General features: G+C 40.9%; 2 protein-coding genes across 14 annotated transcripts in view; one reads left to right on the top strand and one right to left on the bottom strand.

Moving 5' to 3' along the window:
* LOC127476606 (uncharacterized) overlaps positions 1–22,163 on the top strand; it is a 623,146-nt gene that overhangs the window by 133,138 nt on the left and 467,845 nt on the right. The window lies entirely within an intron of this gene.
* PCDH15 (protocadherin related 15) overlaps positions 1–22,163 on the bottom strand; it is a 670,595-nt gene that overhangs the window by 486,493 nt on the left and 161,939 nt on the right. For all 13 annotated transcript variants that reach the window (XR_007906667.1, XM_051799597.1, XM_051799600.1 and 10 more), the window contains one exon: positions 14,797–14,874. The gene's annotated coding sequence lies outside the window, so the exon portion shown is untranslated. The remainder of the gene's footprint in view (positions 1–14,796; positions 14,875–22,163) is intronic.

The following is a 22,163-nucleotide window of genomic DNA, read 5'->3' as shown; positions in this document are numbered from 1 at the left end:
TCAACTCCAGGGAGCAGTGAACAGACAGAGGTTAAAACAGGATCTATTTGACCTATAGTGTTAAATTGCTACCACTGAAATAATAAAGCAACAAAAGACTTAAAAGTTATTTATAGCTCTCATGGCTATTCTGCCTCTGAGCAGCTGTGCACATTTTTGGGGTTAGCAATGAAAAAGCAGTATTGGAAAAACTGCTGAAAATAGGAAGTCGGGTGATAAATCACTCACTGCTATGCAATTATGAGAAATTAAAAAGGAAGAGGTGCTGTTCTAGCTGGGGGTTCATTGGTTTTGCCAATTAGAACTCTCAAAGTTCCCAACAGATCAGCTTTTTCACAGCAGCTTCTAAGCTTCTTTTATCACTACGGTGATGTCAGGCAGTGATAACATTACTGGGAAACAGTAAAGAGGAGGTTTCTATTCTAAAGAGCCACAGACAAAATCTTTGATTTTGGAAAATGTCCTAACCCAAGATTCCAGCAAATAACTTAAAAGCATATTGGTTTTCAACATAACTAATCCACTGAAGGAAATTATGCAACACTGTTCTTCCCTGCCACCACTGTACTATCAAGGCACCAGGAAACAGATTTAATGAATCTTTAAATGACCCTTCTCCCAGAGATCATATTAACAGTGTGGTCACTGTTGCAAAAAATAACCTTCAGAGAGTCCTGTCAAAGCTATTGACAGTTCTATAAAGTTTTACAAGCACCATGCTGTTGTGTGCTCAGAGATGCAGTATTTGTCTTGTTAGAGATCATTAATCACGGAATCACAGGATGGTTTGGGTTGGAAAACACCTCTGAGACCACTGAGCCAAGCATTAACCCAGCCCTGCCTTGTTCACCCATGTCCCCAGGGGCCACATCTCTGTGTCTGTCCTTTAAAAACCTCCAGGGATGGTGAGTCAGTGCAAAGATTTCCTTTCCTCTTGGGAGTGCCAACTGCTCCTACACAGTGACAAGACAAAAAGATGGAGTTTGTCTGTTTGGGTTGGGATCAACACAGGGGAAGTTTCCTGATGGGTGGAGACCAACTCACACTTGAACTGAGTGGACACAGACTAATCCCCCAGGGGTGAGCAGTCTAGACTCCCTGTGAGTGCATAAAAACCAGAAGGGCAGAAAAGGAAAAAGGGAAAGCAGAAGATACTTGTTTGAGGTTGAGGAATAAGTAAATGATTTTTGGACTATATCTAAGAGAGGTGGGAGATCATTCACACTCAGCACTAACTTGTGGGAGGAAAAAAAAAGGACAAAGTAAGCTTCAGATTATACTCCCATGCAAATGCTCTTAGTTTTAAAAACTACTGCATTACACAATTCCTACACTTGGCTTTTCTAGATCCCACTGAGAATAAGATATATCTACATTCAAGTTAGATGTTGCCAGTAATTTTCAGTTATATTCTTATGAGGTGAACATAAGGTTTAGAATATGCAATCTGTCTGACTTGCTGGGATGTGTTCAAGGTACTAACCTATCAGTTCCATAAAACTTTTGGAAGTGCAGTGATATGAAACTGCATATTAAGCTGAAAAAATCATACTGATCTGTATTTTAGAAAATATATGCTGCAGTCAGCATTTCCACTAACCTCCTATTATTTACACACAATTGGCTGTAAATCTTTATAATGTGTGACCCAGTAATCTCATCTACAGCACCACCAGTAATCCAGAGACATCAGCAAATCCTATGCATAAATTGTACCACACAGTACAATTAAAGTAACACATTCTGTGAGAATCAGAGAGCCTAAACTGGCATGCTTCCACATGAAATTATCATCTATTTAGTTTGGAAGAGAGCTCCAAGATCATCAAGTCCAAATGTTAACCCAGTCGTGCCAAGGCCACGACTAAACCATGTCCCCAAGTGCCACATGGGTTCCCCTGAGCAACAGAAACCTTCATACAGAACACTATGGTAAGAAATGTTAAGGCTGTGACATGACAACTCAAAGTCCAAAAATTCTGAGTAAAGTTCATAAAACAGCTGGTCCTCAAAAGTCATCAAAGCTCCAAGGAAAGGATGTGAATTTATATGCACTGAAATGTTGCCCCTTGATCCTAAAACTCAGTGTGCAAAAGAACAGAACTGAGAAGAGAATCAAGCCCATTTTAATGCTGACTTTCCTATTGTGTCCAGAGGCAAAAGTCTTAATATTATTGCAACTATTGTTCTTTCCATAATTTGCTAGAACCCTTTTGCCATGTAAGCAGGCAGACAGAGCCAGCCCATCTGCAGTAGGAGATTCCAACCCAGAGTGATTACATATGTGAAATACTTTTTCTCATACACTCCCAGTGCCCCTCAGAGCACGTCTGCTGCTGCTGGAGCCTCAGTCCAGCACACTGCTTTCCCCAAGAGAAGCATTGCTCTACTATTACAACACTTGTGACTGATCTAATTTTGATGTTTACCACTTTCTACTTGTGTCTTTTCACCAAACCAGGACCGGCTTTACGAGGTTTTCCTGCAAAAACACCTTGTCCTGTGCATGCAGGAGTCCCTGGATGGGGTGTTTGAATCCTAGAATGCCTTGGGTTAGAAAGGACTTTAAAGACCACATAGCCCAACCTCCCTACCATGAGCAGGGACATCTTCAACTAGACCATGTCTTGCTCCCAGAGAGATCTGGAATGGAAAAGTGTAAATCTATTCTTAGCAAATGATGCACCAGTTTTCAAGCAAAGCCTCAGCTGATGTTTCTGCTCCCTTATGAAAAACAGCTGGAACCTTTTTTTGCCTTCTAAGTGGAGTAATTGATTCCTTCAAACTTGCAAAGGAAATGGTGGCATGGAGAGATGGGAAGGAAGAGATGTGGGATCTGAGAGAACAGCATGACAGCATTTATTACACCGAGCCTGAAAGGCAGAGGAGAAAATTTTATCCCTTCCAAAACTAAAATGATGAACAGATGATTGAGATTTGCCCTCTGTCCTACTCTTAGTATAGTCCCTCCCTTCTGGAACCATGAAAGTGAATTCCAGTATGTCTGTTAAAAGTCACCTGTGCCTACAAAGCTCTTCACCTGCCCTCAGATGTTTGATGCTTTGACACTGCTCCTCACAATCAACCACAGGGTCAGAAACCTGCTGATACTTTTAACTACCTTTTCCTTGTACTTTCCACTGTGGAGCTGCCCTCAAACCCAGGGACTGATCTGTACAGCCAAGTTCTTCCCTAGAGGATCAAATTCCAAGTTAAATCAAAGAGGGAAAAGCTTCGTCTCAGATCAGGAACCGCAAGGTGAAAAAAGGAAGAAAATATGATGTCATCGGTTCTGCAGTTTGGCTGGGATTTATACTGGGATTTTGGAAGCTCCTACAGGGAAATACATTACAAATGGGTCTCCCTGGAGTTCCTACATGTGGATTTCTCACCTTGGGTCTTCAGTGGTTGCTGCTGTCCAGGCCTGAGTGACAATCCTCTGGTGTTCAAGTCTGACCAGGGGAGGTGCCCGTGTGTTTTGGTACTACCCTCACGTTCAGCAGGGAGGAATCCACACCAGCCCTGTTTTCCTGCTTCCTGGCTCTTCCAGAGTAAGAGGACATTCTGCAGCTGGCAATGCAATCCAACAAACAGTTTGGATGCTATGCTGCTTATCAGAAGAGGAAAAGATTTCCCAAGGCATACAAATGCATAAGGCAAAACAATCCATAGGTGCTCCAGTCTAACACTGCTGGATTCCCTTCAAGTGATATTCTGTTTAACCCTTCTTCCCTTCTTTCTGGGGTAGAGGGGACAAGGCCTCTTGTCTTGATCAACATTTATCATTTAAACTAACACTCCTAATTTTCTGTTGATTTCAAGGTTTAAACTCAGAATGCAAATCCCTTTTTCTATTACTCCACCTCTTCTGTTATTTAGCTTCTGCTTTATCTACCCTTTGCTTTGCACACAGAACTCCCCCTAAGCAACCCCTGCATCAAAGGCTAAGTCCATTTTCCCATTTGTTTTCCCCTAGTGTTTAGGTGACTCAGATTCTGTGATCAGAATTTACAAAAATTCACAGGCCAGGGACTTGGGCCAGTGACAGTTTCTTTTTTCCCTACTTTTAATACATTTTTCTTCTATAATCATATGCAATTTTCCCTTATACCCACAACAATTTAGACAACCAATGGTGATGGCATCCATTACAAACTATATGCAAATGCCTTTGAATTATAAGGGGCAGTCTGACAAACTTTTATTGCTGCAGGAAAATGTCTTTGACCATTTTTCTTTATTTTTTTTCCCCCTTTGATTATCTTTTCAAATCTTTCTTTCACATTTTGTCACCTTCTCAAACCACTGCCCCATCTGCAGCTTATGATTCAAAGCAAGGTACAATCAATACTTGCATTTTTCTATTCATTTATATTTCATTAACTGCTACACTTTGTATTTCTGCTCAAAGCTTTTGCAGTTGTTTCACTTTTTAGGCCCGTTGGGGTCTGAAGAAGGACAGGGGAGTTGTGCATCAGTGATGTATATTTTTTCTTTCTACCCCTAGTTGCAGTCTGTGTTATTTTCATAATAAATTCTGATTCTATGTCCCCTTTCCATAGCACTATTAACTCTAGATGTTCAAATCTCATGTGACAGCACTCAAAAAGATCATGATTTTTTATGGAAAAATCCTCATGTGCTTCAAAACAGATTGGGATTTTTGATTTTGATAAACTCTCCCTTAACACAGACTTTAAAGATCAGCAGATAACTGAGCACTCATTATGAAAAACTGTTTTGGACACAGTTACAGCTAAAATCTTTCCTATAACATACTAATCACCCTGTAAGGGCACTGCTAATCACCAGTAATTTAGCTATTGAACCAATTGTAGAAGTGATGTCTAAAGGTATTTGAAGGCTTTCAGTATAATCATCCATATTCTCCCAGTCACTATTTTATAGAGATTTTCTCCTGAGCCAAGCATTTCCCATGCCTGCTTTCTGCCTCTGTGCAAGCACTTAAAAATCATTTAAAAATCTCCAAATCCTCCTAGTTAACACCAGAAATCTCATCTCACTGGAAACATTTTTGTGGACTCAGGAAACTTAGAGCCCATCAGCTCAGAGGTGGAAGGATGGCTTTGCACTAAAGATCTTTAAATGCTTCAGATGAGATTAATGTGCAAAACAGCAGCTTCTCAAGTGGATTATAATAAGCACTTGTGATCTCCTGGCACTCTCAGCCAATCCCTCCTGTGCCACTGCACTCCAGAGTTTCCAGGTATTGCTTGGAGAGCCTTTTTTTTAATATCTATAAATAAGTAAACCTCAACACACAGTTAGTTTTGCATGATTGCACTTATCATTTTTGTGTGTGATTTAATAAAATGCAGGCCTTGATAACAGAATTGAAGACTGGAGGAATACTAGAATTCCTGGGTTTCTCTCCAGAACTTTTTTTCCATCAGTTAAACTACAGGTCAGGGACAAGAGTTCACTCTCTGCAAGACAAAAAGCTTCACACAAGTGTCCATCTGAGGTCATGAGACAATCAGATACAGAGATTAAATAGGATGAAGACGCAGAAACCCAAAGGTAAATAAATATTATTAGATTTAAAATAGGACAGATCGTAAATATGAGTATATTAATATTGAAAAATAATAAAAAATAATACTAATTGCTAACTGGACACAGGCACACACTACCCAGGCTCCTTCTCAATGCTGTAACACCAACTAACATTCAAATAAAGAGTCAGGTTACCAAAATCACAAGCCCCAGAAAACACTGTCATTTTTATACATTTCTAACTTAAACTACTTTGAGTTATTTTCAAGCTTTATCATAAAAGACTAGGTATATGCTGCTTTCATTTCTTTGAATCCTCAGGGACTTCTGTATTCATTTTATTCCCTTCAAAACAGAGCTCTTTAAAAAGCAAAATACCTTAAGAAAGCTAAAATTCTGTGAGCTAACACTGACGAGTCACAGTGATGTCTACACCCACATATAATTTGTTAAATGCCATGAGATGACAAAGGGAAACGCAGTACAGATTTTATAAAATATATTTTCCAGAAATAAAACAGCTGACATACAGACATATTTTTGCTTCTTTCTGGACATCACTCGTGGTTTTTCAGGTGTTCTCACCAGCTCTCATTTCACCCTCTATTCAAAGACTGCATTTTTAAGGAGAATTGGCAAGGAAGTCATTATCCACACACCAGTAAAAGTTACTTCACTTGAACTTCCCTACCTACATGATCCAATAGGAAACACTTTGGGGTTAAAAGATTTTAAGTTGCATTGGCTGCATTTTAAGGAAAAAAATAAAAGGCTACTTAGGTATCAGGTATTTCTCCCCTTTATTTCCAATTTGAGGTATTTAAATAGTGGAGTTGAATGCTTTGACCATGGACAGACCCATGAATCAAGGCAGTGCCCTGAACCTAATTTTCAGCAATTTTGGGGGGGATAGGTTTTGTCTGTTTTCATTATTTATACTTGTTTTGGCCTCTGTGTTAATATACCAACACCACATGCTTGTTCTTTTTTCCCCTGTCATCACATTTTTAATATAATATGTATGATATAATATAATATATGTGACATAATATACATATACCATTACTTTTCTCTGAATTAATTTTTTCTTGATCTTGGAACGTGTCTTCTTACCCCTGACTGTAAATCCAATCTCTGTCAGGTTTAACAGGATGAGAGTCAAGATTTACTGGGTTCTGAACCTGATCTTAAACCTGATTTTGGACTGCTGCTTGAATAGGTTTTTTTTAATAATCTTCTTTCCAATCTCTATCATCCTCTGACGAGCTGCTTGCTTATGAAAAAGGATAGTTTGATTAAAGATGGGTATTTTTCCTACACAGCACAAGTAGACAATGTACTTTAAAGTAGTTTAAGATTTCATTATTCATACTAGTGAATGTGCCCACATAAGGACTGCTGCAGTTACCACGAGCAATGAAAATAAATATTTAAATATATAACATTTAAGTTCAAAAAGAAGCAGCAAGTTCAAAAGACAGGAAATCATGACTGCAGCAAGGTCTTTTTTCTGTTTCACTCTCTTCATCCTTTTGTTACAAAGAATGGGAGTGATATATTTAGGCTGGGTTTTCCCTTAGCTTTGTGTCTGGTATACAAGGGAGGGAAATAAATGCAAATAGAAAACATGATAAGTGCAAAATCATATAAAGTGCTACCACAGCCATACAATCACAGAATCTTCTTTCAGAAAAGACCCCCATGGCCATCAAGTCCAGCCTTCTACCAAATCCCACCACTAAACCACGTCCCCAAGTGCCACGTCTACTCATTTTTTGGACAATTCCAGGGATAGAGACTCCACCACTTCCCTGGGCAGCCTGTTCCAATGCTTCACATGTGAAGCACAGGAACAATGGTTAAATGTGAAGTTTAACCTTAAATATGATGGAAATTTATCAAATGAAAAAAAAAACAAACCAAAAAAACCAACCAAACCAAAATTAGGGACTTAATAAAAAAAAAATATATGACTGTTACAATTGCTCAAGCCACATATTACCAGTGGATTGGCAATCAGCCCTCTTAAAACACTCATTTTGCACAGCTGACATTAATTTATAAATAAGTGGTTTCAGCATTACATCTAACATCCCTCTTGCTCAGCAGACAGCAGTTGGAGGCCTGGTGAAATCACGCTGCTAAAAACATAGCTTTGCTGGGCACAATCCATTGACTGCCTCAGAAACTGAAGAAAATGCTTGTTCCCAAAACATTTCCAGTGGCCTGATCACTGGGATCATTTGGGAGTTGTACAGATCCAAGTACCTGCTAAAGACTTGACCTGCTATTTGTGACTTTGATCCCTTAGGGTATGGAAATCTGCCCCTGTTGTTGAACATCCCAGATGTGAGAATCAGTAAACCCCAAGCTGAGGTCGTGAAAAAGTTGTTTTCCTTGCTTATCCTTTATAAAAGCTGGGACTAAATGAACTTTTAAGCCCTTCTCTAAGATACTAGGATGGGTAGCCTGAGAGTGCACACAGTCAGTAGGAGCTCAGACACTCTGTGCAAGGCATATTTAAAATACCAGTTTCGCCCAACAGCTCAACTACCCCAGTGGTTTAAGTTTCACAGATATTTTTCATTACATTTGTCTGCAAATTTGCCTTGGGTATCACACTTGTCAGCAGAATTTAGGGCTTTTTATACATCAGATTGCGACTGTCAAACACAAGTTTCATCCATCTATTTTCTCACAGGAAAAACAATTTATTTTCCTGTACATCCCATAGCTACTGGGTAACAGTTGGTCATGCTGGGACAGTCCAGCTTGGATTAGTCTTCCATGTGCTGTGGTGCCTTAAGCCCCTAAGGGTTTTTATTTTTCTAACACTTGTAAGTTTTATAAGTAGTGGAAGTAGACTCTAAAAGCAGCATCCCTTTCCCTGTAGCACCCTTGTTTACACATTCCTTAACCCTCTTACCCCATTCTATGCTCCCTATATCACTCCTACCCCCGAATCCAGTAGAAATGTTTAGGCAGAGCCCCTTAGTAACAAAGCAGGAAAAGACAAATATACATTTAAAAATGTATTTGTCAGACTGAGATATAAAATACAACGAAGGTATTGGAAGAGATTTTTATATTAAATGCCAATCTCCATCCATAGTAAGAGAAATAAAAGAAAAAATATAAGAAATACTCAACTGTGACCTCACTGCCTAGGTTCTTTTGTTAAAAAAACCCAACATACAAAATCTGCATCCAATTTTAGGACAACTAATCACAGACTGATTTATAATTTCAAACCTTGGAATTTTTCAGGTATCAGAAACATTTATTAGGGACATTGTGTAGTTGTTTACACAGGTTTGATGACACAAGGGTCGTGAAGGGAGATGGAAAATTGTATCTGTGACTCCATGCCACCAGTCTGTCAGTATATGGGCAGTGCTGTCTGTGCAGCAATGCCCCTCAAAACCAAGCAAACTGCATAACCTGATCCTACAACTGAGGATATGTAAAAAAACCCCAACAATTTCACAGAGAGAAGGAGTTAGGAGGAACTTCAAAAAGGAGACCTTTATCCATAAGTTTGTTTTAAGCATAAATTATTACACTGTGGCATACAGAACACTTGCCAGTATGTACATCTGACTCACCAGCTACTCTCTGGCAAGACAGAACACTAGATTAGAATCACAGAATCCTAGGGTGGTTTGGGTTGGAAGGGACTTTAGAGATCATTTAGTCCTGACCCCCTGCCATGGACAGGGATGCCACTCACTAGATCAGATTGCTCAGGGCTCCATCCAACCTGGCCTTGAAAGAAAACCCAAATAAAAATCAGAAATTTTTAAGATTTAAAGGACACAGAGGACCAAAATGTGGGTGTCTCCTTGCTTTAAAGGAACATGAAAAAAAACATTTTAGGATTTTACTACTGATCCTACTTCTGGAGCTGTCTATTAACTTCTAATTAGCTGGCTAATAACTTCATGGAAGCTTTGGCTTATTCATAACGATGCAGCCCTCCTGTTCCAAAACATCACGGGGGGGAATAGAACACACTCCCTTCCTCCATGCCTCTGACAGTCTGCTTTGGAAAGATGAACAGCTCCAAAAGCTTTCCATGAACACAAACATAAGAGGATTAAGGTGGTACTGTTGAAGAAACACTCTTCTGGGCAAATAAAGGAATGACTGAACACTCCACCTTGTTTGCAACAGACAGCAAGGGGACCCTGCAGGCCCACACAGCCACGGCAGATGAATTTGCACTCTCCTAGATGACTTTAAAGGATGACAGAATCACTGAACAGACAACTGACCTACACTACAGATTTCTGCCAGCAAAGCTGTGTACGTACAGGATGGGAAAACATCCTCTACTTGCAATCCTCAAGGCACAAATGCACTCCCAGTGATTGAAGAACAACCTCTGCTGCTTCAGCCTGTGCTTCAAAGAGCTCGTATGATGACGCAAATACTACAGATCATCTGTTTTGGTTCATCACAGAAGGCTTGGCAGTAACATGAAGAAAATTGGTTGTGTTTCACAGCAAAGCGAATACATGAGTATGAGTAATTAATGCAATTTTATCAAAGATGAAAATGGGTTGGTATGAAACAGTCATTAAAGGCACATCTGGGAGGGGGGTGTCATTTTGGAGAGAAAAATTGCACAGATGTCATTGTTAGTGTATATCCTGCACTTCACAAAAGAATGACTGCACATTGACAGCATTCAACCAGGAGGTCTATTTTATCTGGCAAAACCAACTCAATTGGAGGACTTACCTCAAGGCACATGCTGTTCTAAGCAACATGGCAGTTTGAGGCCCATACCTGATTACTTTCACAAGGACAAAACGTGATGATAAACAAACCTCTCTGACACCAGCCAGCCCATGAAGACACAGAAATACTGTTCCATGAACAAAAGGCAGACAAAAGAACAGTTATCAGCTTCCTTACAATTTCTAAGGTTGTTTCCCTAACAAGGTAGTTGAGGACACTCAGGGACCTTTGCCTATCTCACCATTTTTCTCTGCTGGATTCTTCCCCACCTCATGTTTCTGATGATCCTCTTAAAACTGCAACCAACCAATGCCCTCGATCCCCCTGGCAGTCAGCCCTCAGAGGAAAGCTGTGTTGCTAGTACCTTCTAACTTAGTTATCCTCTACCAGTCAGGGAACATGTGGGATGAGGACAGCAGTCCTGAAACCCTAACAATTCAGATTCAATCCAACAGATTCGAATGGCTAACACTGAATCAACGAAAAAACCTCCCAGTGCAAACCAAACCAAACAAGACAAAACACCTGCCTACACCCCCTGCTTCCCTGGTTTACCCCAGGGAAGGGATTAGGACCACAGGTTCAGCACACAGACAAAAACACCCATGACTGAGAGAGTCAATCTGATCCAGACACTGCTGGGTCCTGGTTTGAGACCAGCATCTCGTTTTCATCTCAGCCACACAGACAAACTGGGAAACCAAGAGCTCTGATCACAATGTCAACATGTGTCAAACATGAATTTCCACACTGCACAAACTGTCTCTCAAATAACACATAACGTTTCAAAAGAAATTCCAAAAGAATTTCATGTTCAGGATATTCCAATCAATTTATAAAGCAAAAGCTGAAATCAATTTCCAACGTCATTATTTTAGTTTTGGTATCAAAATGAATCAAAGTTGTGGAACAGGTTTGTGCATTTATTTATCTACATGTTAAACACATCAGGTTAATGTGCCTCCTTTGAACTGGGCAATTATAATGCAGCAGTTTGAAAAGAGGTTTTAGGGCCCAGACTACAGTTTTCTTAAGTCTCAACAGATGGTTCATTAGATTGGTCTGGAATGCAAATACAAGCAAAAAAAAGGGCAGAAAAAAAAAAGGCACTGTGTTCCTTCAATATAGTTGCCCTTTAATGTATTATTACAGCCCAGTATCTACTAATTACAGAATTAGAGAATCAGAGAATGGCTTGGGTTGGAAGAGACCTAAAGCACATCTTGTTCCACCCCCCCTTCCAGCTCTGGTTGACTTTGGGGTGTCAGCACAGCACTTTGCAGCACCTCAAGTGCAGCGTGTGCACAGGCAACCAGAGCATCCATGGTCACCTTCTGCAGCGCCAGGAAAACACAAAGCACCACATGACACCCACCGGATAGGAATGTTAGTAATTCTGGTGTTTCTCTTGCAACACGTGAAGGCCAGCGCTGCAAAATGACTTTAGCACCTGCCAAAATCCATTCTTTCCCCAGGTGGTATTGGGGCTTGAAGCATGGGTGGGGTGGACAGCAACCATCTCTCCAGCCGGGCCATTTCGTGCCCTAATGCAAGTCGTGTGCTGAAGGTGACCCCCTCCCCGCCTGACAAGCAGAAGATTCCCTCCAAACCTGGATTCCCAGAAAAACCTCTCTCATGCTAAAAGTACTCAGGGCCTGGCTTGAAAATATCATTTCATCTCAAACAGACAACCATAAAGAAATCAGACATCTTAATGACATCATCTTCCTCCAGACGTGCCACCGTCACTACACGCGCACGAGAGTTAAAAGATTCCTGAGATCATTCCAGCCCCAAATTAGATCAAGCTTTGCCACATACAAGATTAGAGGAGAGAAAAAAGGCCATTCTAAATTATACTTAACAATGACACATTGCAGCTTGAGAAACTCAATAACATAAATCAATACTAAGCTTCTGAGCTCTCTTGACAAGAAAAACCATCATATAATTACAGAATCAAATGAGAGACATGTTCATATTCTAAGTATTTGCATTCAAGTTGATATCAGTTGTACTTTAGAAACAAATATCTCATTTACAAGCTAATTTGAGCAATATAACCTGCCAAATTGAGCCTGAAGCCTGAAACCCAAAGTCTGCAGGAAGGAACTAGTCCTCTAATTTCCTGCATGACTGGAGACACAAAAGTAAGACAAAGTGTCATTTTATTAAGGCTCGGAAAACATGCTTTTAAAACTAAGGGGGGGAGGGTTAATTCCTTGGCTTCCAGAGCTTTTAGAAACAAACACTTGTTTAGAACATCTCAGTGATGAGGCCTAATAGGCTGAAGGCAATCTGTGTTAATGGAGTCTGCTCTGGAACTGAATGGATTTGTTTCTCTCAGTGCCTTAAGCCTGGAAATAGACAATATTTTTTTTTCAACTTATGAAGAAAAAATAAATATAGGGAGGAGAAATTATCAATCCATCTGACATGTCATCTAATTTAAACTTAAGACTATTTGCGTGTTCTAGGGACTTTTGTTGTTGTCTTAAATTAAATAATTGCTAGAAACCTAAAGATAGGAGACTATTCCTGCTCTAAATATGCATTTCATGCATTGCTGAACTCCTTAAAATAATTGAGGCAGTATTTTGTGGCTGACACAGTATCATCTGTGTAGAATATCAGGGCATGTTTGAGTGACTAAATTGAGAACCTACCAAGCTAAAACCTCTTGATATAAATAGCCACTAATTATCTTAACCGATTTTTAAAAATATTTAAAAATGAAAACTCTTTAGCTTTGTGAGCTATGCAGGCTGGTGAAAACATGTGCCTCTGTAAAATCAGGACAGGCAAGAGGTCCACAGGATGCTCTTGGTATGTGACAGGAAAGAGACATTTTCATACAGTGATTGTCTTTGCTCAGGGTGGATTAAAAAAAAATTAAGAATACTATATCACATTTCAGTGCTACATTCATATAGATTTTTTCATGTATCTGTTACAAACAGAGATCACTCAGCTCATGCCTGTTTCTATGACTGATGACTGTAAATCCAAACTCTAGTTCTTTTGATTTCTCTGCATTTCTTCTTCTTAGTGCTACTTGACCACCTGAATACTGCTTCAATAATGCCACGTGTCTGTAGCAAAGGTACAGGTCTATCAAAATCAAAGGCAGCTGAAACCATCAGCACAGACATGTGCATATGGAGGTAATTCTTCATCCCACATGGTTCCACCCAGGAACCAAAGTGGCTCCTTCATGGGAATTTCCATGCTTCTCCCTATTGGAACGGGACAACTGAGTATCACAACATTAGTTTACTTATTTATTTCTCTGATGAAGATTTCCCTGAATGCAACTACTAAGGAAACAAGACCACTCTGTTCATTATTTCCAGACATCTGCCCTGGGAAGCAACCTAACAAAAAAAATATTTTCCCATGACACTCCCAGCATCTTAAGATCTGTGCTTGTCTGGCTGTTTGTGGCTCCGTGGTGCCCTTCTCCCCAGACTTCTGCTGTCTCTAGACACAGACACTAACATACAACTAGCCTTTTTTGTCTCTAGTAACACCACAATGCATGAGTAAAAGCCCAGGTGCTGATCACCTGGACAAGGTGTGTTGGCACAATGGGTCTCTTGGTTTCAAAGTATTTTACAATTAAATAAATTGCTTAAACATTTTTTTTAACATTCATTTGAAAGTTCAAGGTGTTTCATCTGACCTCCCTTCCTGTACATTGGGACATCTCATTGTTTCTCACACTTTCAGCAATTCATTTTAACAGTTCTTCTTTTTTTCCCCTCTAAATATGGAATAATATGGAATAGTAATTCACAACAGGCTGTGTTTACCTTGTTAGTCCCCAGCTTTAAAAAGAAACACAAGAAAATGCAAGAACCAGAAAGAAACACCTTTAGGTTCATAGCTGTGACAACAGCAGATCAGTGTTTGTTCTGCTATCTTGACTTGAGTATCTCTTCTATGATCATTTCTTCAATTTATTTCCATTACAGAACACCTGTCAAATCTGTTACCCAAATTATTTGGTGTCCATGTGGTGTCCTCCAACATGTGAAACCACCACTTGTGCAATCAAAGCGAGTCTTCTTTGAGAAACACCACATAAAAGAAGATTGATTTTCATCTTGGAAATGTCAGACTTCTGCCTATAATGCTCAGCTACATTTTTCTGAAACAGCAAAGTTCAAAAAAGAGGCACAGACCTGACAGATCTCCGACACCTCATGATAGATGTGACAGGTCTTCTACTTTACTGCCAGAAATGTCCTCCAACAGAATGAGGCAATCAATGAAGAATAATAAATCTATCCCAGATCACAGGACTATTTTTTGTACATGCAGAACACAAGAAACGACACATTATTTGTACCTCTGCAGATAATAAACCATCACGCTAACTTTCTTTAATATTATACCAGTTAAACAGTTCATTTTTTATCTGCTTTATCTGTTCAGCTCTTCACCACCAAAACTCCTAACACACATTTTTGCATTATTATTGTAGTGGATTAAAAAATATTAAAAAATCCTGCTAAAAGGAGAGTTTTTTCTTACCATTTTTTCTGGTCCCTCTGTCAGCCCAGAGAGCGACTGCTGCTCCAAAGGTATCCACTGAATTACGTTCCCATCATCCTAGAAGACATTGTTGTTGATTAATACTGAGTCAAAAATTTTACCTTGAGTGCACAGTGCAAATACATTTCATTTTCCTTTTCCTGAGAATTCTCATGTTTGAGATAAATTACAGCAAGTTTGGAAAAGTTAATTTGACATGCATAAATCAAAGCTTTCTAGAGAAAGAGTTGTTTTGATTTATAACATGCCTTCGAATGTATTCTACCACCTATCCTTCAAGTAACAGCCTTGATTTCAGCAAGAGGGAATTTACTCCAAAATATGTGTTTCCTAAGGTCATTTGACCTCAACACCAACAAAACAAGCACAGCTATGCCAGCTCAAACTTGGTGATTTAAAATACATGAGTCCATTTAACATTTTCAGTACACAGGCTCAATAAATCTAAAAACTGTTGCATGACTAGATTGATGGTTACTTGTGCTTGTGTACGATTTCCAAAATACATCCATGTATCACTGTCATAATTCTATTTCTTCCATTATTTTATACATTCATAAGCACACAGACAATGTTTAATATTGTGGTAACTGGGACAGTTTGAATTAGGCAAAGCACACACACAGAACAAGCAGGTACGTAACTAAAGCTCACTGAAACTGGGAATTAATGATATTAGGATTTCCAGGGCTAAAGAATCTATTTATTCACACACAACCCCAATCACTTAGCTTTCCTTAGGCTGCAGTTTAAAAGGGAAACCAGGGCTATGACAGAGTAGGAATGTTCTGGCACTCTCATACTCTTGCCCCTGAAGTGCAATGGCTGCATTTATAAAGAGGCTGAGTAGTGCCTGTGTAAGGAAAAGGAAGCAAAGTTTCTTTTGCTTTGGTGTAAACATTAAATAAGTACATAAACATGTAAGTCAGACACACACCTGCAACAAACCAAAAGCAATAGGTAACATGAGGCTCCCACATTTAATTTGAAATTTTCAGGCATTGGAATGGGCTGCCCAGAGAAGTGGTGGATTCACCATCCCTGGAGATTTTTAAACGCAGATTGGACGTGGCACTGAGTGCCATGATCTAGTAAATGGACTGGATTTGGACCAAGGGTTGGACTCGATGATCTCGGAGGTCTTTTCCAACCCAATCGATTCTATGATTCTATGAAATTACATCCTTTAAGGGTATTAAACGGGTGAAACAGATGCAGTTTGAGGGGGCCATTCAAACCAATTCCCACTTCATGCAAATCTCTGTCAGCCCAAGCTTGGCCTCAAAAGCAGGTTCCCAGCTATCCCTTCACACCCATGGGTGCCTCATGTCCCCAGGGGTGTGGGGCAGCCAAAACTCCATCTGCAGCAGCTCCTCACACACCCCTGACCCCCCTCTGCCTCCTGGGGGTTCTTGATCCATCCCCAGCAGCGACAGCCCCAACCTGCCCTGGCAGCCCCTTCTGTCCCCTCACGCATCCCACTCCTGCCCCTTTGCTGCTGCTCAGGCATCCCCCCAACCAGGCTCCCCTTCAGGGAATGCTGGAAAAGAAACTTGAATTTTGCCTGGAAAGCTTTTGGTTGTGGATCACATCCTTCCCCGCAGCTCTCTGTTGTCCCCAGGCAGACCAGCTCTGCCCCGGTGCACGGCGAGGCACCCACAGCACAGCCTGCCCTGCCTCAGCAACCAGCACCTCTTACCACGGGTGATGGAACAGGGATGGCTGAGGGAAAAGATTTGTCACAGTCAATCACAGGAAACAAATAAATACCATAAAAACTCCAGAGAGCAGGAAACACCGAGGTTATAATGCCCCCTCAGCAGGTTTGCAGGTGACTCTGAGCTGGGGGAGCAGTGACACACCTGAAGGACGGGGCCATCCAGGGGGACCTGGACAAGCTCGAGCAGTGGCCCCTGGGAATCGCAGGAGGTTTAACAAGGCCAAGTGCTGGTGCTGCCCCTGGGTCAGGAGAACCCCTGGGATCAGTCCAGGCTGGGGATGAGCAGATGGAGCAGCCCAGGCAGAAGGCTCTGGGGGTGCTGGTGGGGCAGAGGCTGGACCTGCCCTGGCCCAGAAACCCCCCGTGCCCTGGGCTGATCCCCCAGTGTGGGCAACAGGGCAGGGGGGGATTCTGCCCCTCTGCCCCTCAGGGGAGACCCCCCTGCAGAGCTGCTCCAGCCCTGGGAACAGCCCAGCAAGGACATGGAGCTGCTGGAGCCAGTCCAGAGGAGGCCCCAAGAGGATCAGAGGGCTGGAGCAGCTCTGCTGGGAGGAAAGGCTGGGAGAGTTGGGATTGTTCAGCTGGAGAGGAGAAGCTTTGGGGTGACTGAATTGTGGCCTTCCAGGGCCTGAAGGGGATGACAAGAAACAGGGAGAGAGACTATTCAGAAGGACCTGTAGTAGCAGGACAATGGGGAATAGCTTCCAAGTTCCAGATAACATGGTTAGATGGGGTATTGGGAAGGAATTGTTCCCTGTGAGGGTGGGGAGGCCCTGGCCCAGGTTGCCCAGAGAAGCTGTGGCTGCCCCTGGATCCCTGGAAGTGTCCAAGGCCAGGTTGGACGGGGCTTGGAGCAACCTGGGCTAGTGGAAGGTGTCCCTGCCCATGGTAGGGGGTGGAACAAGATGATCATTAAGATCCCTTCCAACTAAAACCAGTCTGTGACTCTGTGATAATAGTTTTGAAACAAAAAGAGAACAGCAACAGAGACCTTGAATTAGACACGTGACACCATGTTTGGCAATGTACTGTAAGTTTTACTTGAGCTAGCTAAAATTGTGCCCTTAGTTCATTATAATATGAAAACCACACCTCTAAAGCTCAGGCTACCTGCCCCCAAGTCACGCCCCTGACCCACTGGACATGCACAATGAACTGAAAATGCATTGTACATTTAAATCACAAAAAGCCTGTCCTATAACCATTGCACAGGCACAGTTTTAGAAATTAGATTCACAGTCCACACAAGGAAACTGAACTACAGCAAGATTATGATACACTTTCAATGAATTACAAAACGTTCCCATGACAATCACTCTAATCTGTGCAGCTCATCACTATTTCTAGCAAGCAGAGTTTGGTTTTTTTCAAGTGAAAACAACAATGCAGTTTCTGAGGAAATTCAAATTAGCAGAAGTTGGGCAGCACTGCTTTGTAGTTGTTTCTGACAATTATTAAAATAATTTAATATTAAGTGCAGAGGGAGGAGACAAAAAGTAATTCAGACAGCTATTTCCTTTCAAGCTTGATGATATTTTCTGTACAGTGTTTTCTCCGAGATCAGTGAAATGCTCTGAAGATGCTGTGTAGGCAACATTTAATCTAAAAACACAGGAATAACTTTAAAAAAATTAAGATTTTATTTTCTTTCTAGGAGCTAAAATAACATTTGGATTGTTCTTTAATTTTTAATGATATGAAAATATTTTGCATTAATATAATGAAGTTGTTTATTATGCCCGAAGATATTTTTGGATATTTCATAACTGGCATAACAGTTGACCTGCTCATCTCTAATTTTAATGTAATACTTTTAATTTCTGTTACAAACATAATTTAAAAAAAAAAAAGTTAAATAAATATCAAGTCTAAAATTGGTGCAGCCTTGCAGCACCATGCCATTTTTTCTTATTTTGCCATCACTAATGGTAGTAAAACCAGGCTTTCCAGCAGCACAACACTATGACCTGTTGGATCCAGATAGTCCATAGGAGGCCCCAAGAGGATCAGAGGGCTGGAGCAGCTCTGCTGGGAGGAAAGGCTGGGAGAGCTGGGATTGTTCAGCCTGGAGAGGAAAAGCTTTGGGGTGACCCAATTGTGGCCTTCCAGGGCCCGAAGGGAGCCAATGAGAAAGATGGAGAGACTATTTCCAAGAGCCTGGAGTGCCAGGACAAGGGGGAATGGCTTCCCACTGCCAGAGGGCAGGGTTAGATGGGATAGTGGGAAGGAATTGTTCCCTGTGAGGGTGGGGAGGCCCTGGCACAGGTTGCCCAGAGAAGCTGTGGCTGCCCCTGGATCCCTGCAAGTGTCCAAGGCCAGGTTGGACGGGGCTTGGAGCAACCTGGGCTGGTGGGAGGTGTCCCTGTCCATGGCAGGGGGTGGAATGGGATGATCTTTAAGATCCCTTCCAATTAAAACCAGTCTGTGATTTCCTGAAGATTCTATGAACACCACAGAGTGGGAGGGTGCAACACAACCCCAAAGTTGACATCAGTGCACTAATGGCAACGAGCTGCACTTGGTGCTTATTATGAATAGTCAAAATACAAGAGCAGAGCAAGCTGTGACTGTGACAGCCCAGACTTCATGGCTCCTGGGGAGCTTTATTTTTTCTCTTGTAAGGTGCCTGGGCACATGCTTGGAGATGTGAGAAGGAATGCTTTCCATCTACCATCATCCCAAGACATAAGCAGGTTGACACTCTGCAAACTTGGGTAAAATGCAGAGTCAAATGTGCAGAATTACTTTTGGAAAAACAGACCATGGAAGAAATTACATGAAAACGCTCTGTAATCCAAAACTATTCATGTTCAATTGTCACTCCAGTTCCAAAACCTATAAAGGTTCACCAGATCTAGTTTTCAGTAATTACATACTTAAGTACGTTATATTGATTAGCCAAGATTTCTTTAAAATCTTTAATTTATTATTAGCCCAACTTAGATTTTCCAATTTGTTCACAGTTATTCTTAACAGAGGAGGAAGGAAGGAGTATTGTCTGCACAAGAAAAGGAGAAGGGTGGTTCCAGTTGAAGTAAAGGCCTTCAGAGATCAAACAGAGAAAGTCAAACACAATCTTTCAGCCCCCTGATGATCTACTGACCTTACTTCTACACATAAATAAGCTGTAGCAATTTAATTCCAAACCCAAAGTTACGGAAACCAGGCAGATTTTTCAATATCTGATTTCATGCACTAATAGAGACAACACAACACCATTCCCCCATGTTCCAGCTGAGTGATTTTTCTTTGATATCTTCTTTAAACATCAGAGAGTCAATGACTAACCTGTGTTTATGACAGCAGGAGGGAGGTTGAGGCCCACATGGGCTGCTCATTGTCTTCTAATGCTCAGAGAAAGCCTCAGCTTTGTACAAGGGACAGCAGTCTCTTTAACATCCAAAAATTTATGCAGCTGTCAGATATCCTCCTCATAACAGGTGAAAGTTAAACCTCCAGGGTATGGAAATCTTTGAAACGCTGCATTCTCAGCCTGAATGACAGGTTTGATTTTCAATGTACTGTGATTCAAAGTAAAAAAAAAAAAACAAAACAAAACCCTGAAGTGAATTTGAAGCAAATTAAATTGTTTGATTGTTTTGGCAACAGTTGTAAAATTTCATTTTAGAATCACAGAATCCAGGGTTGCCAGGGGCTCAGGAGGATCATCAAGACCCCTCTCTGACCCCACACAGGGCAACCTGGAAATTTAATCAGCATCTTGACTTGGCTCCTCTGACTAAATTTTGCTTATTGTGATTCTAAATGCAGTTGAGATTTAGCTCTTAAAAATGTCTCATAACAACAACAGAACTGACACTCTGACCTTCAGCTCTAATTTGTTTTCAACAGACATGGTTGTGTTTTCAAAAACTAAAACTAAAACAAAAACAAAACAGAAAAAATAAAATAAAAATCTGCCCTGCTGATAAAACAAACAAAAAGGTAAGAGTCATCCTACTGAATACATATAATAACATTCACAACAAAAATCATCTTATTAAAATGGTTTCTCCTTATTATGTTTTATGAAAGGGGTTTCTTTCATGGTGACAAAAACCAAGCAACCACAAAAAAACCAACCAAACAAAGCAAAACCAAAATTCACCAAAATACAACTACACTAATGATAAATTTAAAAACCAGTTTCAAACTAAGACCAAAACTTCATTAACTAACTAGGGCAAAAAAAGGATCCAAAGGAATTTGGTGTATTTTTTATAGTTGTTAATTTTAGTTGCATAATAAAATTAACATTCTGAGAACTTACACTGCAGGTAGTGTGGGGACCTCAGGATTGTCTTTCCTTCCTTTAGGTCTTGCCATTGTTCACTAATGTAAAGTCACCTAAGTCAGTGTTTAAAACTAAACTAATCACCCAATTAGTGCAAGATCATAAATACTGAAACTTTTTCTTAATGAGATTAAAATATGTCTATTCTAGGTCAACCATGTCTTTCTAGCTACAAATAATAACATTAAAGCCCTGTAGGAAATAAAATAGATTAGGAATTAAACCCAGTGCTTTACCCAGACCAACATCACTTCACAGAGTTCAGTACAGAGCTTCTTTTAACTTTTTTATAGTGTCTACTTAAACTAATGTAACTGTGAGAGATTTTACAAATCACTGAAGGACTAAAACCCAGCAGACTCCTTTCTCCCATTGTTCCCAGATTTGTGAAGAACATGGGACTCAGAATGGCCTGTGAGGAGTGAAATTGTAAGAGGGGATAAGGCAATGTGGCATTTTATAATAAAATCGTTTTTTCACGGCACATGAGATTAGAAATTAAAAAAAAAAAAAAAAAACAAACCCAAAAGTTTTTACATCCTTCAAGCACAGCTTATATGGCTTCCCCTACTCAAGAAAGAGAATCGATTCCTTGGACAGAAGAAACAAATCCTGGCAGCACAAGGGCAGTAACTGAAAAGCTCTCTCCATGGATATATGCCTATTCACACATGAAATAACCAGCTCTTGAAGCAGTAAATAAAATTCATCCCTTCACTGGGTATGAAATACAGAACACTAAGTAATTCAACTCCCAAACAGTAATTACACGATGTTGAAAGCAGGACCTGTCAGCCCTGAGGGTGCAGAGATGACCCAGGATGCTGCTGCTTCCACTTCCCACCCTGCAAACTGCAGAACGAGCCCCTTCTCTAAATAAAGCTGCTGGTGAAGCTTGTCCTTGATGGGAGGTGGCTTTATGAATAATTTCCAGTGTCCTGAGCCCAAAATGGTTGGGTGCCAAAACAATTTCCAAGAGCACACTGAAATCACCTGAGGAAATTGTTCCAGTTCCTGCTCACCCCGCTCAGGCAAGGATTAATGCTGTTGCTCCTAGCAGGTGAAAATCACCTGGAAGAGGGATTCCCAAACTGCATGAGGCAGTACAGCATTAGCCAAAAAAGCACTAGATCTGCATTATACACAGCCCACCAGAAGGGCACCAGCGGGCACAATAAATATTCACAGAGTCCCAGAATTGCTGGGGTTGGAAGGGACCTCTGGAGATGATCCAGTCCAACCCCCCTGCCAAGGCAGGCTCACTTGGAGCAGGTGACACAGGAACAGGTCTAGGTGGGTTTGGACAGTCTCCAGAGAGGGAGATTCCACACC

Source organism: Manacus candei, unplaced genomic scaffold (assembly GCF_025592945.1).
Source record: "Manacus candei isolate 608988 ecotype Guabito, Panama unplaced genomic scaffold, ASM2559294v1 h1tg000050l, whole genome shotgun sequence".
In the NCBI taxonomy this organism is placed as follows: domain Eukaryota; kingdom Metazoa; phylum Chordata; class Aves; order Passeriformes; family Pipridae; genus Manacus; species Manacus candei.
Note: the sequence above shows the minus strand (reverse complement) of the source record. Positions and strands in the feature narration are given on the sequence as shown.